Here is a 15396-nt window from a genome sequence, read left to right as displayed (position 1 = left end):
ACCCACGTCAGCCACCCTGTGGCACAAGTAAATTAAAACCAAGTTCCAGGGCGAGGCCTAGGACTAGTGGATTCCACAGGAAAGGGGGCTCTGGGCTGTCGGGCTCCTTTTCTCTCCAGAGCTGCGCTGGGTGTGTTGCCATTCTGTGGCGGTCGGGACATACTTTGGGTGATGTTCACCTTCTGGGCAGGTTCTCTACAAGCAAAAAGGTTTGCAGGAAGACGGGTGTGAGATGGAGGGAGAGAGGGAAGGAAGGAAGCCACCCGGTGTTGCCCTCTGTGCCCTTTAAACAGTGGGTTTTGCTCTGGGAGGTCAAGTGGTTCTCTCATGGGTGGACTCTGGAATGCCAACCATTCTTTAGTGGCCTGAGCTCAGTGACCAGGCAGCAAAGCCAGCCTGGAAACGGGAAAAAATTAGTTTTCCTTTCAACCAAAATGGAAAGACACATTTTTGTTTACTGTGGAGACTATGCAACATATAATTACCCAACACAATTGTGGTTTTATTGCTGAAAGGGAGCTGTTTTCTCTCTTCCTGTTATGTTTGACTACCCAGTTATACACACACACACACACACACACACACACACACTTTTCCATCCCTGCCTGGGAATTCCCATTAGGGCAGCAGCTCTTAAATTGTGGTGAAGCTTAGTTTGGTTTTTAATTTTGAAACCTTGCAAAATAATGCTTTTATATAATGTAATAAATTAACACTGTGTATATCAATATTTAGTATTCTGAATATGGCAAATGAGTTTTCTTCTGGCTGATCTAATTGGGCAACAGCCCCACTCATAGAGGAAAATGTCTCCCTAAATGATTTCTATGTTTTGTTATAATAACACATGGTAGACAGAATACTCTCAGAGACACGTTGATGGGATCTGAAAAAGATTATAAACTCATCAAGCTCAGGCTATTTCTCTTTAAGTTTGATCCAAATGAAAGCAAATGATGCTTTATTCATCTCCAGTTCTTCAGCAGGATTCCTTTGCCACGATTTACCTAGATAAATTGTAGTTAAAACGTCATTTGATGAAAAGAAAGAATTCCATAATTGTATGCTCTATTGGCTTACAGCTGACAAACCGTAACACATTGTGGTTTGTGTAGAAATTGTAGGTGGCTCAGGCTACTTGCTTGTGGATACCTGGACTGGTCAGCAAGTCAGTTGGCCAACATCAAATGGCAATGTCACATAACATCACAAATGTTTGCAAACACTGCCAATATTGCTAAACCCTCCTCTCAATTCTCATCTCATATGAGGCAAATAAAAGCTAACAGTCCAGAGACATGCCGCCTCCTAGAAGCCCACCAGGCTTAGCCTCCCATGCCTCCTGGCCCATCTAAAGCCCAGCCTGCTCAGCCCTCCTAGAGTATCTAAGATGAACATCCAGGACATTGCCTTAAATGATTGGAAGAATGACTATTTTTAAAACTTGATTGGGAAGCTGTTCTTTGAATAGCAGTAGGTGGAGGAGTTTGGCTGAAAATCTTTTAAACCAATGACGGCATGAAGATGCTCTTGTGTTTACCACACTAGCCCCTGTGTTTGGCAAACAAATGCCACTTTGGCTCTAACATCTGTTAGTTCAGGGAAAACAGCTATGGAAAGAAGTGCCCCCACCTGGTTCACCTTCATGTGCTGCTGCTCCTTAAAACCTGCCTTTTACTTCTGTATCTTTAAGAATGCAATCTGTTACAGCTGAAGCTGATGGAGTTGGTTATTGATTTTCTTTTAAAGCCTTACCTCCCAGAGTCTGTTCCTTACCTTCTAAATTGGGGATAACCACCTCGCTCACAGCCTGTTGGGAGGATTTAAGGAGATGATGAGCACCAAGCTTGTGGTACAGGGCCTGGTGCAGAAACAGGCACGGGAATCTTCCACAAATGCCAATGGAAGGACTCCAGGGAGGGGACCAGCTTCGGAATCCCACTATGCCAGCACTCCAGCTCAGGAAGACCCAGCACTGGGCTTTAACTCCGCACAGAATTGTTCCTGGAGCCACTCTCCGTGGATGGTGGTCTTGGCTAAAAGGTTCGTCCAGGTTTTCCTTAATGACCTAAAGCAGCAGTCCCCAGCTTTTTTGGCACCAGGGACTGGTTTCATGGAAGACAGTTTCTCCGTGGGCAGGGTGGGGAGGGGGTTGGTTTTGAGATGATTCAAGCGCACTACATTCATTGTACACTTTATTTCTATTATTACATTGTAATATTTGATGAAAAAATTACATAACACACCGTAAGGTAGAATCAGTGGGAGCCCTGTGCTTGTGTTCCCGTAACTTGATGGTCTCATCTGAGTTGATGGGAGACAATGACCCATCATCAGGCATTAGATTCTCATAAGGAGCACGCAATCTAGATCCCTCATATGTGCAGTTCACAATAGGGTCCGCGCTCCTCTGAGAATCTAATGCTGCAGCTGATCTGACAGGAGGTGAAGCTCAGGTGGTGACGTGAGTGATGGGCAGCAGCAGTAAACACAGATGAAGCTCCACTCACTTGTTCCCTCTCTCTCCTGTGGTGCAACCCAGGTCCTAAGAGGGCCCAGACCAGTCCTGGTCCATGGGGATTTGGGGGTTGGGAAACCCTGAATGAAAGGAGACCAGAGAGTGGATACAACTGGACGCTGCTCTCAGTGGACACTGACATCCTCGGCCAGCTTCTGCTGCTGAGCCCCAGCACATTTTAAGACTAGGTGTTGACAAATCACAAAAATTGGATATTATTGGTTGATTCCATTTCTGCCTATTTAATAGGAGTGGGAGACATAGATCTTATCAATTTGCATTTCCACGTCACTGGTGAGGCTGTGCTCATACATTAGCTACATGTCTGCTTTTTTGGTGAATTGTGCACATACTTCGCTCATTTTTTGCTAGGTCATCTTTCTAAAAAATGATTAATCTGGTATTGATGCTGCAGATATTTTCTTCCAATGCATGGTCTGTGTAATTATGTCTGCCGCTGTCAGAGAGGAAACAGATGACTGAGGCTGGCTACTCTTCTAAAAACATACTTTGTTTTCTTTCACTGTTGAGGACACTTTAGGGTAAAAGGCTGTCTGACCGTTTGTCCCCCCAAGTCTAATGGCTTTCAAGTTTGCTGTCTAAAATGTATCCTAGAGAGCTCCTGGGCCATGCCCTCTCCCGGACTGGCTACTTTTGCTTTGTGATGTGAGAATACCCAGGAATGATTTGTCCCCTCTTTTGGATTCTGAAACTTGCCTTGAAGGGTTTTGATCCCCAAGTCTGGCCTTCCTTCTGCGCCTTGTATTTTGCCAGTGGGGTGTCGTTCACTCTTCTTGTGTGTTGCTGAGGCTCAGCCTTTCAAGAAATCCTACAGGACACTTTGAAGATCAGAGAAAGGTGTTTGCTGGGCTGCACTGTGAGTGTCTTGTCTGAGCAGCTGGCATGGCCTGCTGGGCTGGACCCCTATCAACTGCAGTAGGGCTGGCAGTAAAGCAGCTACACTGTCTGGGGTCTATGTCCTGGGGTTCCTTGTCGTGCCGAGAAAATTTAAGACATGGACACACACGAGGAGTTTAGGAGCAGAGGTTTAATAGATGGGAAAGAGAAACAGCTCTCTGCATAGAGAAAGGGGTCTCCAAGTGGGAAGGACCAGCTGGAGGCGAAGGCACCAGATTTTAGTGTCTGGTCTGAGGAGGTATCCGACTCACCTCGGACTCACAGATTGACAGGATTGGGTATGATGTTTACATGGTGCATGGGGGAGGGGAAGGATGGTCACCTCACCCTAATCTTATTAGGCAAATGGGCTTTCCAGTGGATCGGGCCATCTTGTCTGCTCAACTCTACACGTGGCTGGCAGAGAAGGGAAGGTGGAGCTGGCATCCTCAAGCTGTCTAGTCCCTAGCTTCCGCCAGCATTCACTCATGCGGCCTCCCAGCTTGCTCGTCTCTGTTAGCAGCTTGACTTTAAAGGCTGCTCGTTGCTAGAAAATGATTTGGGGCTGTTTTTCATTAAAAAGTAAAGCCCTACTGAGGACTCCCAGGCCCTCACTATCTGCCTAAGTAATTGCTTCTCAGCTCCTGTATCAGCAGGTTTGGGAGGCTGAAGCAAACACCCAGAGTCAGCACACCAGGCATAGAGGTCATGGAGGGGAATCTTTATACAGAATGACCTGGCAGTGCTGGGCTGGACGGGGGAACTGGAGGCGCTTGCAAAATGCATGCAGCTCCTAGAGCACCTTCAGTGAGCGCCCTTCCACGACCACCTTCTACCCAGCAAACTTCATTTAACCTGACACAAAGGGCCTCTATACCTGGAATCGCATTCTGTGGTGTGGGCTGGGGGCTCAGATGTTCCTCACAGATAAGGAATGAATCTCTGGGATGGCCGCTCCCAGTTCCTTGGCTCAGAACAGAACGGAGCTAAGACATCATGCATCCATGGCTGTTCTCAGGGTGTGTTTGTTATCACTGTCAAGTGTGTCTGCCACACGTGGCCAGGAGTCCAGGAGTTCACAAGCAGGGCACTTCCTTCATGTCTTCCGAAGGCTCCATGCTACAGAAACTCACCCTTCTGTGCTTCTCCTGCCTCTTCCTTGGGCTCACACTTTTTCTTTTCCTCCTCTAATGTCACTGGCAGGCTGGGTGAGGTGGCTCATGCCTGTAATCCCAGTACTTTGGGAGGTGGAAGCAGGTGGATCACCTGAGGTCAGGAGTCCAGCCTGGCCAACATGGTAAAACCCCATCTCTACTGAATATACAAAAATTAGCTGGGTGTGGTGCTATGCGCCTATAATCCCAGCTACTCGGGAGGCTGAGGCACCAGAATCACTTTGAAACTCAGAGGTGGAGGTTTCAGTGAGCCAAGACTGTGCCAGTGCAGTCCAGCCTGGGCGACAGAGTGAGGCTCTGTCTCCACAAAAAAAAAAAAAAAAAAAAAAAAAAAAAAGAGAGAGAGAGAAAGAAACTTGAAAAAAATTAAAAAAGTTACTGGGATCCATTGTATTTTCCACGTCTGCTGTTTGAAACATGAACTCTGAGATGAAAACCTGAAATCTTTTCTCAGCAGCACCATCTAGCAGTTTAGTGACACTGGGCAAGTGACTTAACCTCCCTGCCTTAGTTTCCCCACCTGTAAGTGCATTAATAATTTTAATTGCCCTATCTCACAGGGCTGTTGTGAGGATTTCCTGGGACAGCGCACATACTGAGAGAGGTCAGTAACTGATTACAAGCTATTTAAGCCACAAGGTTGGCTTTGGCGTGAGAAGTAGTCTCTCCTGCTTCTCTTCCTGACCCCTTCTCACTGCGTCCTTAAACTCCTTTCTTGGCACAGACTCTTTGTTCAATGATCTCACGCTGCAGCGACAGCCCCATCCCCAGCCCTCTGGAAGCCACATCACACAGGGTGAATCCAAACACGGGCTCCAGCTGATACAGGAGAGTTTGGGCCCCACCTCCTATCTCAGGGAAGAGAGCCTTGGGGTGGAGGAGCCTGGCACATGTCTTTCTATCATATTCCACAGGTGATTCTGATGGACATCGCCTGTCTGGGACCTGGCCGAGCTTCCCTGCCTGAGAGCATGGTGGGCTCTGCTGTGTGGCTGTGCGCCTCAGAGAACCTTCTGCCTGTGCAGCTGAGAACTGAGTCAATGCAAGAGCTCCTGGCTCCCGCTTGACCCGCAGCAGCTGGGGTTAGCAGACGGGCAAAGGCTGCGGTTCCTCGCAAGAGGAGGAGGTTGCTTGTTGTAGATGTCATTTGCCCTATGGGCAAGAGCCAATAGTCCCCGATCAACTTGGGCAGCAAAGTGGAGGATTTCCCTGCAGAAGGGGCTTTGCCAGCCTGCACTCACTATGTTCATTTCTCTCTCCCTCACCTCCTTGTTGGGCCACCTTGGCTGCTCATCCTTGGAGATGGCAGGAGGTCGGTGTCCCACAGTGATCACAAAGCTTCATCACTCCAAGTGGGTTTAGAAAGATATTCCCAGATGGGCTCAGGGAGGGAGGACTGTGGGCTGAGGCCTTAACACATGAGGTGAACCAGAGTACAGTTGTGGGAGAGGCCTTGGGGTACCCGATAGAGACCCTGTCCCTGATATGTGGGGGCCACGGCTCCCAGATTCCGTTTGGAGGCCAATGGGAGCCATATGCCGGACAAGCCCTGTCTCGTTAGGGAAGGTGCTGTCTTTGAAAGAAAAGTCAATACCCCTGAACTCATTAGCCAGCAACGTCACAAACATTTAGAACAAGAGGCTTCAGCTAACACAGCTAGTGTGGAAAGGGCAAACAGGCAAACCTATTTATGAAAACTTCAAATAGTTTACCTGAGTTGTAAGAGTAGGAATTTTAATTCACTGTGGAGGCTCAGAAATCCCAGAAAAGAAAAGCAACATCTCTAAGAACATTTTATATCCTGGAAAAAATAAATAAACTTCTGCTTTTCATAATAACATAATTTATGCAGTCTCTTGGGAGGAAAATGGCCAAATTCTTAAATGCTTCTTAATAGTATAATTTCAGAAATGCTGTAATCTGGATTGTTGAGGGGTATTTATAATACAGTTTGCTAAGGGAAAGAGTGTAGCAAAGGCTTGGTTGGGTCCACGGGCACCCAGGAGCAGGCTGACTCTCGTGGGCCCTGACCAAGGAGGCTTTCTTTCTTGTTCGTGATCAGCATTGGGACCACAAGGCCTGGCTGGACTTGGGCATCATCAATTCTGAGAGCGTCTCTGTTGGTGCTCCAGCCCATCAGCATCTGTTGCATTGCCTCTGGTTCCCCACTGTTCTGCTCCTGCTGGAGTTAAAGCCCCATGTGCTCACTCCAGCCTGCAGGGCATCATCTGTGCCTCTGCTGACACCAGGGGAAGCAGGCGGAGAACCCATGGCCTGCATTTGACTACTTCTGGTTAAGAAGCCACCCCCAACCCCAACACACACACACTCACGTGCACATTTGTACATGCAAACACACTTGTGGAAGCCCACACATGCACACACACCACATTCATGCACACATCCTCCCTCTCATGTGTGTGCTCACACACACATACCATCATGCCCATGCACACATTCTCCCTTTCACATGCATGCTCACACACACACCATCACACTCATGCATGTATCCTCCCTTTCACACACATGCTCACACACACACACACCATCACACCCATGCACGCATTCTCCATCTCACATGTGTGCTTACACACACACACATCACACTCATGCATGTATCTCCCCTTTCACACACATGCTTACACACACATACCATCACACTCATGTACAAATTCTCCCTCTCACCTGCATGCTCACACACACACACACACACCCCATCACATTCATGCATGCATCTTCCCTTTCACACACATGCTCACACACACACACCATCACACTCATGTACACATTCTCCCTCTCACCTGCATGCTCACACACACACACACACACACCATCACACTCATGTACACATTCTTTCTCTCACCTGCATGCTCACACACACGCCATCAGACTCATGCATGTATCCTCCATCTCACATGTGTGCTTACACACACACACCATCACAGTCATGTACATATTCTTCCTCTCTCCTGCATGCTCACACACACACACACACCATCACACTCATGCACACATCCTCCTTCTCACTTGCATGCACACACACACCAGGACTCTAGTCCGAGAGCTGCTACTTGCCTCTGTGGCCCTACCACCATCCGAGATTCCATGAATCAATGGCCCCCACCTCATTCTGCCTCTCTCCTTCCCACACCGTGAATGATACCTGTTCACCCTTCATAACAGGACTGGCACCCATTTCCCTTATGCAACACTCTGCCCAAGTCACCGAAGGTTTTCTATCTGTGGGAAAACAAAGGAAACCTACTTTTGAAAATTGCAGATGGTAGAGAGTCACCAGAAAAAGGAAAGCATGAGTTTTCCCTAGTACCAAAGCAACAGCGCAGTCACGCATTCTGGAATAGTCAGCCCTTCACAGGATTTGGGTGGGAAACTAGTAACGTTAGCATCCAAGATCATTGTATACTGTAGTTTATGACACATTGCCCTCATCTGCTTCCCTTCGGGAGCACTCACCAAGCTGACGGTTGGTGGTCACTGCCCATCCAGGTGGTACCTACGGACCCCCAGGCTCTCTCCCCGTCACTGCCCATGAAGTCCTATTCCATTTTTCAAGGTGAAGCCAAATGTAATTTTATTTCCAAGTCCCACCCCCAGTCCCATGAGAATCAATCTTCCTTCTTCTTTGGTTCTTAAAAGGCTTCACAAACTCAATTCTACAAAACGGAATGCATCAGCTCCCTAAACCAGAGGCTTCTCAGGGCTTCCAGACCCCTGTGCCCCATCCTGAAATAGGGGTTCATCAACACCATCCCTTCCCCGTCATGCCCAGTCCCCCTGAGCCCCTCGGTGCTGCCCAGTCTACCTGCATTCATTCGCCTCCACTTGCTCTGGCCCAGCCCCGCTCTCCTCTGGTACTTGGATCCATGTGGCAGCCTCGTCGGCAACCTCCACAAACCCGCTCTTAGGTGGAGAAGTCCAAGCCTCTGTTCACAGCCTCCCCAGCTTCAAATCTCATCCATTCCGTCCACACATTTTTATCAAACACCTACAATGTGCCCAGCACCCTGGGGACAGATCAATGAACAAAACGGGCCAAAAATCCACGTCCTCAAAGAGCTAACGTTCTGAGGCAGGGGGATGGGTGGGCAGAAGGCAGGTGATGTTTACCTTCAGCTAAACATGCTCAGGGCTCTGGGTGGAAGCAGAGCTGGGTGGCGGGGAAGGGCTATTGCCCAGGGAGAAGAGCGTCCAGGCAGGGGCACAGCCTGGCAAAGGCTGTGAGGCTGGACCGTGGAGGTATGAGCGGAGTGGCAGAGGAGCTCTCTGGAGGCTGGAGGCCAGAGATGAGCGGAGGATGATGAGGAGGTTGGCGGAGCTCATCCCGCAGGCTGGGCTCTGATTCTGAAGGTGGGAAGTGGAGGGGTTTGGAGGTGTGTCGAGAGCAGGCCTGGGGGTGCAAAACAGGAAGGCTTTGGCGGGGGCTCCTGGGCATGGCTAGGCCCAGCGCGTCCCCGTGGGGGAGTGGCAGCCTCTGCATGGAATCTGCCGACAGACCAGACATGGCCAAGAGAGGACTCCGGCAGCGCCCCATGTTTTGTGGCCACTGCAGTGAAAAGATGCAGTAGTTCTTCACTGAGACGTGGTGTCGCTGGGGAGATCAGGAGCCCACTGAGTTTTCAGCCAGGCAAGTGTGGGTGTCTATCCACCACGGAGGCAGAGGTATTGAGTAAACCGAGGGGTATTGCCAGAGACATCACAAGTGGTCAGCAGAGGACAGTGTGAGTCCCCAGCTGTGACTTTCCCACTCCCCAGGACTGGACCGAGACAAGCCCTCTCAGTGTTACACTTTCCACCATACACCCCGCCCACCTTCTCCATGCTCTCCCTGGGCCCCTCCCCAGGGACTCTCTCCCACGCAGCAGGCTTAGCTCCTCTCTCCAGGGTGGCCTCAGCTCCCACGCTGCCTCCATAGCACCACACAGTTGGTCGCCACTTACTGTAAGAAGCCACGCCAGAGCAGGAGCCACCTCTGTTTGCTTTTCTTTATATCCTCCCAGCAGCCACAAGGCATGGCCCAGAGCAGCTGTGCAATTAACACAGTGGCTGGTGACTGCGATGAGGAACCCGGGGCAAATGTCTCTTCCCAAGATCCGGGAAACTCAGGAAAGTCCCTTGCTAGGCTCAAAACAGGCATTGAAATGTTCCCTCCCTGACGGGAAACTGACTTGCAGATGGGTGATTTCTAGGCCTGCGCACAGCCAACGGGTCAGAGGGACACAATGTGAGGGATACCATGATGATTTTCATAATTTCAGGATGGCCACACCGTTTTCACTCCACACCTCCAAACGCTGGAGCACCCTGTCCCGTCTCTGCTCTGCAGACTTCTTTCCCATTTGAAGCCCGGGTTTGTCCCACAGAAGGGGCTCCGCACATGACCGCAGGACTCAGGAGGCTGTGATTTGGGGTTTGCCCTGCCCTGTTTGCGGGGTCTTTGCTCGACCTCTGGTATCAAAGGTCAGCGTCCCCTGCCAGCTCTCACTCTGATGTTTTAAACTTTGTTTCTTGGAGCCCAAGGAGTTTGAGCAGGCATAGGGAGAAAAGGGGAAACTGAGGCCTGTCTCTGAGCCCCCTCATCCTATTTCAGCCAGAACAATTTTTCTGATGTTTTTGTTTTTAGATAGAGGTGGCCCAAGTCAGCTTTTACTTGAAAAGGGATCTGTCTGTTTTAAAATAAAAAGTTGAAAACCACTTTCCTAGAGCTTTGAGGCCCACTCTCCATGACTGTGAATCTGAGGCCGGAAGCTGCCTCCTGAGGCCAGCTAGGCCCTCCTTGTCCACAGAGTCATGCCATGCTCATCCTGTCCCATACTGAGGGACCCAACTCCATTCCAGAGACAGACTTGCCCAAGTCAAGAAAGTCATACGCACAGGAGACTCACAGCTGCATCTCACAATTGCTAAAAATCAGAGAGCGATCAATAGCCTACTCACTCCCTGTGAACTGTCCCTCAGCAGGAGATGGGTAAGCAGGGGGCCATTGTCCCAGCCACACCATGGACGGGAAAGTGGGGTCTCCCAAGAGAAAGGGGACACAGAAATTGAAAGACGTCCAGGATACATCATGACATGGAGAAAGCAAGCAGCAGAACAGTTGGTAAATTCCAGCTCCATTTTGCTAGGAAAAGCAGAACATCTGTCAGTGAGTGTGTATCTATACAAATAATCTGTCTCTATAAATTTTAAACCCTGAAAGGGTATATACACCAAACTACTGATTCCAGTTGTCTCTGAGAGAGAAAAAAGGGTGACTATTTACTTCTGAAGTCATAATCTTCCATATTGGAAATTTCTGACTTTTTTGGTAATTGAAAATCGATAATAAACATTTTAAAAGTCAGTGTTTTCAAAAATAGGAGTCAGTTTTTGAAGTTTCCCAGGGAAACTTATTTTGAACTGTTAAATTTAATAAGATTATGGGGCAAGGCCTTGGGAAAAAAGTACAAGTCTATAAAAATCAAGCTTATTTTTTGCTCATATCCTTGGTACAGAACTGTTCTGTGAGTTGGGAACAAAGCATTCTGCTCTCACACCCAAAATATGCACTGCTTGTCTTTGAATAACATCGGAGGCACGTTCATATTTGTGTTCATGTAAGAGGCTGGATTTCATGTCGTCAGGAATACAGAAGTTGTATTTGTGCCTCTAACCCTGAATAGACACAGCTTCTATGATGTACTGTGCTCACAGTTGAAAAGAAAATTCCATTATTTGAATCTACTGCTCATTCTCAAAACGTTTTAAAGGCACTATTTACTCACATGTTGTCAGGATAGAATTCGACTTTACTTCTGATGTTGCACTTTCTTTATGTTTTGCAGGTTTTGGGATGTAATTAATTTTCTGTTTTATTTCATTTTTTTTTTTGAGAGAAAAGTAAAGCAGGTAACAAGGACAGGTAGGCTCTGTACCTGAGTATAAGTAGAGGCAAATGATGCGTCTTTAAAGTCTCTTTCTCTCTCTATGAAAATGGGGTAAGTCTGTGGTTGCTGTTGCAGCAAAATTGATGAAGGACATTGGATCCCTGCAGCCTTTTTTTGAGACTAAAGATACGGATAGGAAAAAAACTGAGATGTGTCAGGCAAAGAAAGTAGGTTTGTAAAATGTGTGACAGCAATTTGTTAAAATCTCTTTTGAGCCTTCATTTCTTCATTTTGCTTTGGTTTCATTTTAATTTTTCTTCTTGAGGATAATTGAGAAAATATATTTACTCCTAAATTGTGAACAAAGGCTGTAACATAGTGATCTATCTTAAATCCTTTTGGGACCGAGGAGAGGGATGACTAAACACATCCTTTAGGTCCAGCGTGAGCCGTGTGGAGGAGTGTGTTGGATCTGTGCATGAGCACATCTGTGGCTTGGCCATACCTTTTGTTCTTGGATCCATCCTTGTGATTCTATTCTTCAAATCTTCCTCGAACTGTAACCTCCACACACGGGGACCATATGGGAGGGGCTCATGGGAGAGCAGGAAGCACCATATGGCAACTTGGAAAGCTCATGGCAGGGTGGGTGAGGAAATTTCCACTTGAGGTCAACGGTGCAACTGATTTTCAGGCCCATTGGCAAGGACCTCAGAAGACAGCTGTTCCTGCTGCTGCTTCCAAGGGCCCATATGGGCTCATAATACATTCTAATGTGGCTTTTCCTTGGAACATATATGCCTGAGATTCCTCATGAAGTTGTCAACGCAGTCATTTCCTCCCCAGCTTGATTGAACAGCTGAGTCTGAAGATTAAAACATGGGTGGGGGGGCCCACTTTCAACTAATGAGCAGTCAGAAGGTTTAGGTACCTGCTCTAAGGAAATAGCTGGCATGTGTTAGCTTTAGAGAGAGAAGCTACTGTCTTAGCTATCCGCCTATCAATCCATCCATCCATCCGTCATCCATCTATATCCATCTATCATTTAGCTGTCTTATGATAGTATTGACTTAAAAAGACATTCCATAGAAGCTCTCTTATTATGAAAAGAAAATATTGAGTGAGATGGTACCATTTTTGAGAATTAACATCTACAGTGACGCTGAAAATATACATGACATAAATTAGTATAGAAATTGGAAACCTTTCACAGTTGGAGTTCCAAGTCTTCATAAGTGTACTGGTGGAGCCAATATGCTGCAAAGCTTGCAGAACACTCAGTATTTCTGGCAGGTGGCAGAATGGGGGGCTGGGGAAAGCCACCCTGATCCCTCTCCCCTTCACGGAAGTTTCCTTTTGAAATGCACCACCCCCATCCACCATATATAAGTGAAAGAAAAATTGCGTTTCACCCTCGATTTCCCCCCTTTTTTCCCTTTTCCCCCAGGTGAATAGGATGGCCTGTGTTTTCCAGGTTTTTGCAAGCAGTCTTTTTAAAGTTGTACCTGGGTCTTTGTGAGGCTAGGGAAGCAGGCAGATAGATGAGAAATGATCCTGTTTTTTTAACACCTAACAGGCCCAAGGAAACAATCTGAAAGGGTTTGGGGGCTGTCTTAGTCCCGTTCATGCTGCTGTAACAGAATACCACAGGCTGGGTCATTTATATGGAAAAGAAATGTATTTCTCATAATTCTGGAGGTTGGGAAGTCCACTACCTAGGTGCTGGCATCTGGCAAGGGCCTTCTTGATGAGACATTCTGTGACAGAAATACAAAGAGAGTGTGTTTGAGAGAGAAGGGAAGAGGGCTGAACATGTCCATTTACCAGGAATCCACTCCCATGATAACAGCATTAATGGGCTTTGCCTTCATGACCTAAGCACCACTTAAGGCCCTGCCTCTGCACTGTGTTGCATTGGGGTTTAAGTTTCCAACACATGAACTCTGGGGGACACATTCAAATCATCGTAGAGAGGGTGGTGGTGACAAAAAATAAAGTCTGCCCAAGATGAGTAATGTACCAGCTCCTAGATAGCTAAGGAAATAGCTGGAATGTGTTAGCTTTAGAAAGGGAAGCTACTATCTTAGCTATCCACCTATCAATCCATCCATCATGCATCCATCATGCATCCATCATCCATCCATCCATCCATCCATCCATCCATCATCCATCCATCCATCCATCCATCATCTATCCATCATCCATCTATCCATCCATCCATCCATCCGTCATCCATCCATCCATCATCCATCCATCCATCATCTATCCATCATCCATCCATCCATCTATCCATCCATCCATCATCTAACCATCATCCATCCATCCATCATCCATCCATCCATCCATCATTCATCCATCCATCATCTATCCATCATCTATCCATCATCCATCCATCATCCATCCATCATCCATCCATCATCCATCCATCCCCTATCCATCATCCATCCATTCATCCATCCATGCATCCATCCATCATCCATCCATATCAATCCATCCATCCTTTAGAACAACTAAAGGGAAATAAGTGATTGAATAGGAAGATTTTCAACTGTGCAGTGTAGGACGGCCTCCATAGTCCAAGGGGAATGTGATGGCATTCAAGATCTTGCAAATTTTGTTCTTAGGAAGATGTTTGTATTCTTCCAGATGCTTCTCATGACGTTGAACTTGGGAGTGTGTGTGTTTCACCAGTTGGCACCAGATTGATATTTGGAAGAGACATCCATGGGTGAGGAGATGTGAGTGCCTCCTGGTGAGAACCCACACCGGTCCAGACTGTTCTAGCACCAAGGGGAACATCCTAAACGGGAAATCCCAGCAGGGGAAGGTACTGCTCGTGAGAACCACATTGTCTCTGGGGCAACTTTCTGGGCAAGAAAGTTGCCCAGACTCAAATGCTAATCTCCTTTGGCAACACCTCACAGACACACCCAGGAACAATCCTTTGCATCCGTCAATCCGATCGAGTTGACATTTAATATTAACCATCCCCTTGGACTATGGAGGCCATCCTATACTGCACATTTGAAAATCTTCCTATTCAACCACTTATTTCCCTTTAGTTGTTCTAAACCCTTCAAGAAAATCTTATTCAACATCACGTGGTCTAGAGAATGAAGGGCTAGGGCTGAAAAGGCAGGGCGTCCAGGCCACTGTCATCCTCTGCTCTGCTGGGGTACCAAAATGAGGACATGGATTCTGGAGAAGAGGAGGAGGAAGGTGCAGCAGCCACAGAGGTGTGGGGGCAGCCCCTGGAAGGTGACTGGATTTCATGTTTGGAGTGGAACCCACCTAAGATGTCTTCAGTCGACTCATAAGGAGCCCCAACAAGTCAGTTGGCAGCTGTAAATAACATACAATGCTGAACAAACTGCTGAAATGGGCAGAGGAGTCATCAATTTAAAATCTTGGAGAGGGAGATGTGCTGATACATGGTTGGGGAACAAGTCACTGAGGTGCATCTTAACAAATGGACCTCATTTTTGGCGATGTGATAATGATCTTAGTGGATAACAGGAAGGAAGTGAACTAGGAACCTTTCTGTCTCTCACTCTTTTTTTTTTTTTTTTAAATGTGGCAGAGCTGTAGAGACAGGCCCCAAGACAAATGGGAAACAACCTGTCCGGATTTCCTCTGCTCATACTGTAGCACTGTCTGTCCCCACACCGGCATGAAGCAGCAAGGAATGGGAAAGATTCAGGTGCTCCTTTCTGTCTCTTTTAAGCACTTAAGCCTATCCATAAAAATCTAGCTTGGGGAGAAACAGCTTATTTTATATCCACATATTGTAGTTCTATTGGCTCTTATGGTTTTCCTGGTGAAAGCATATACCAAGTGATTATTAATAGCTCAATGTCAAGTCAGGAGGAGGTATTAATCTGAAGAAAGCACTTTTCTCAGTTGCTATCAGCTTTGGAGATTG

General features: G+C 47.4%; 1 non-coding gene across 1 annotated transcript; it reads right to left on the bottom strand.

Moving 5' to 3' along the window:
• Positions 1-15043: 15043 nt before the first annotated feature.
• On the bottom strand, positions 15044-15178 carry LOC116561895. The gene has a single exon (XR_004273661.1). It is a non-coding gene; the product is annotated as a small nucleolar RNA SNORA55 (small nucleolar RNA).
• Between the last annotated feature and the right edge of the window lie 218 nt (positions 15179-15396).

The sequence above is a fragment of the Sapajus apella genome, unplaced genomic scaffold (genome assembly GCF_009761245.1).
Source record: "Sapajus apella isolate SASKATOON/1434 unplaced genomic scaffold, GSC_monkey_1.0 scaffold30, whole genome shotgun sequence".
Lineage (NCBI taxonomy): Eukaryota > Metazoa > Chordata > Mammalia > Primates > Cebidae > Sapajus > Sapajus apella.
This window is presented reverse-complemented; position numbering and strand designations above follow the sequence as displayed.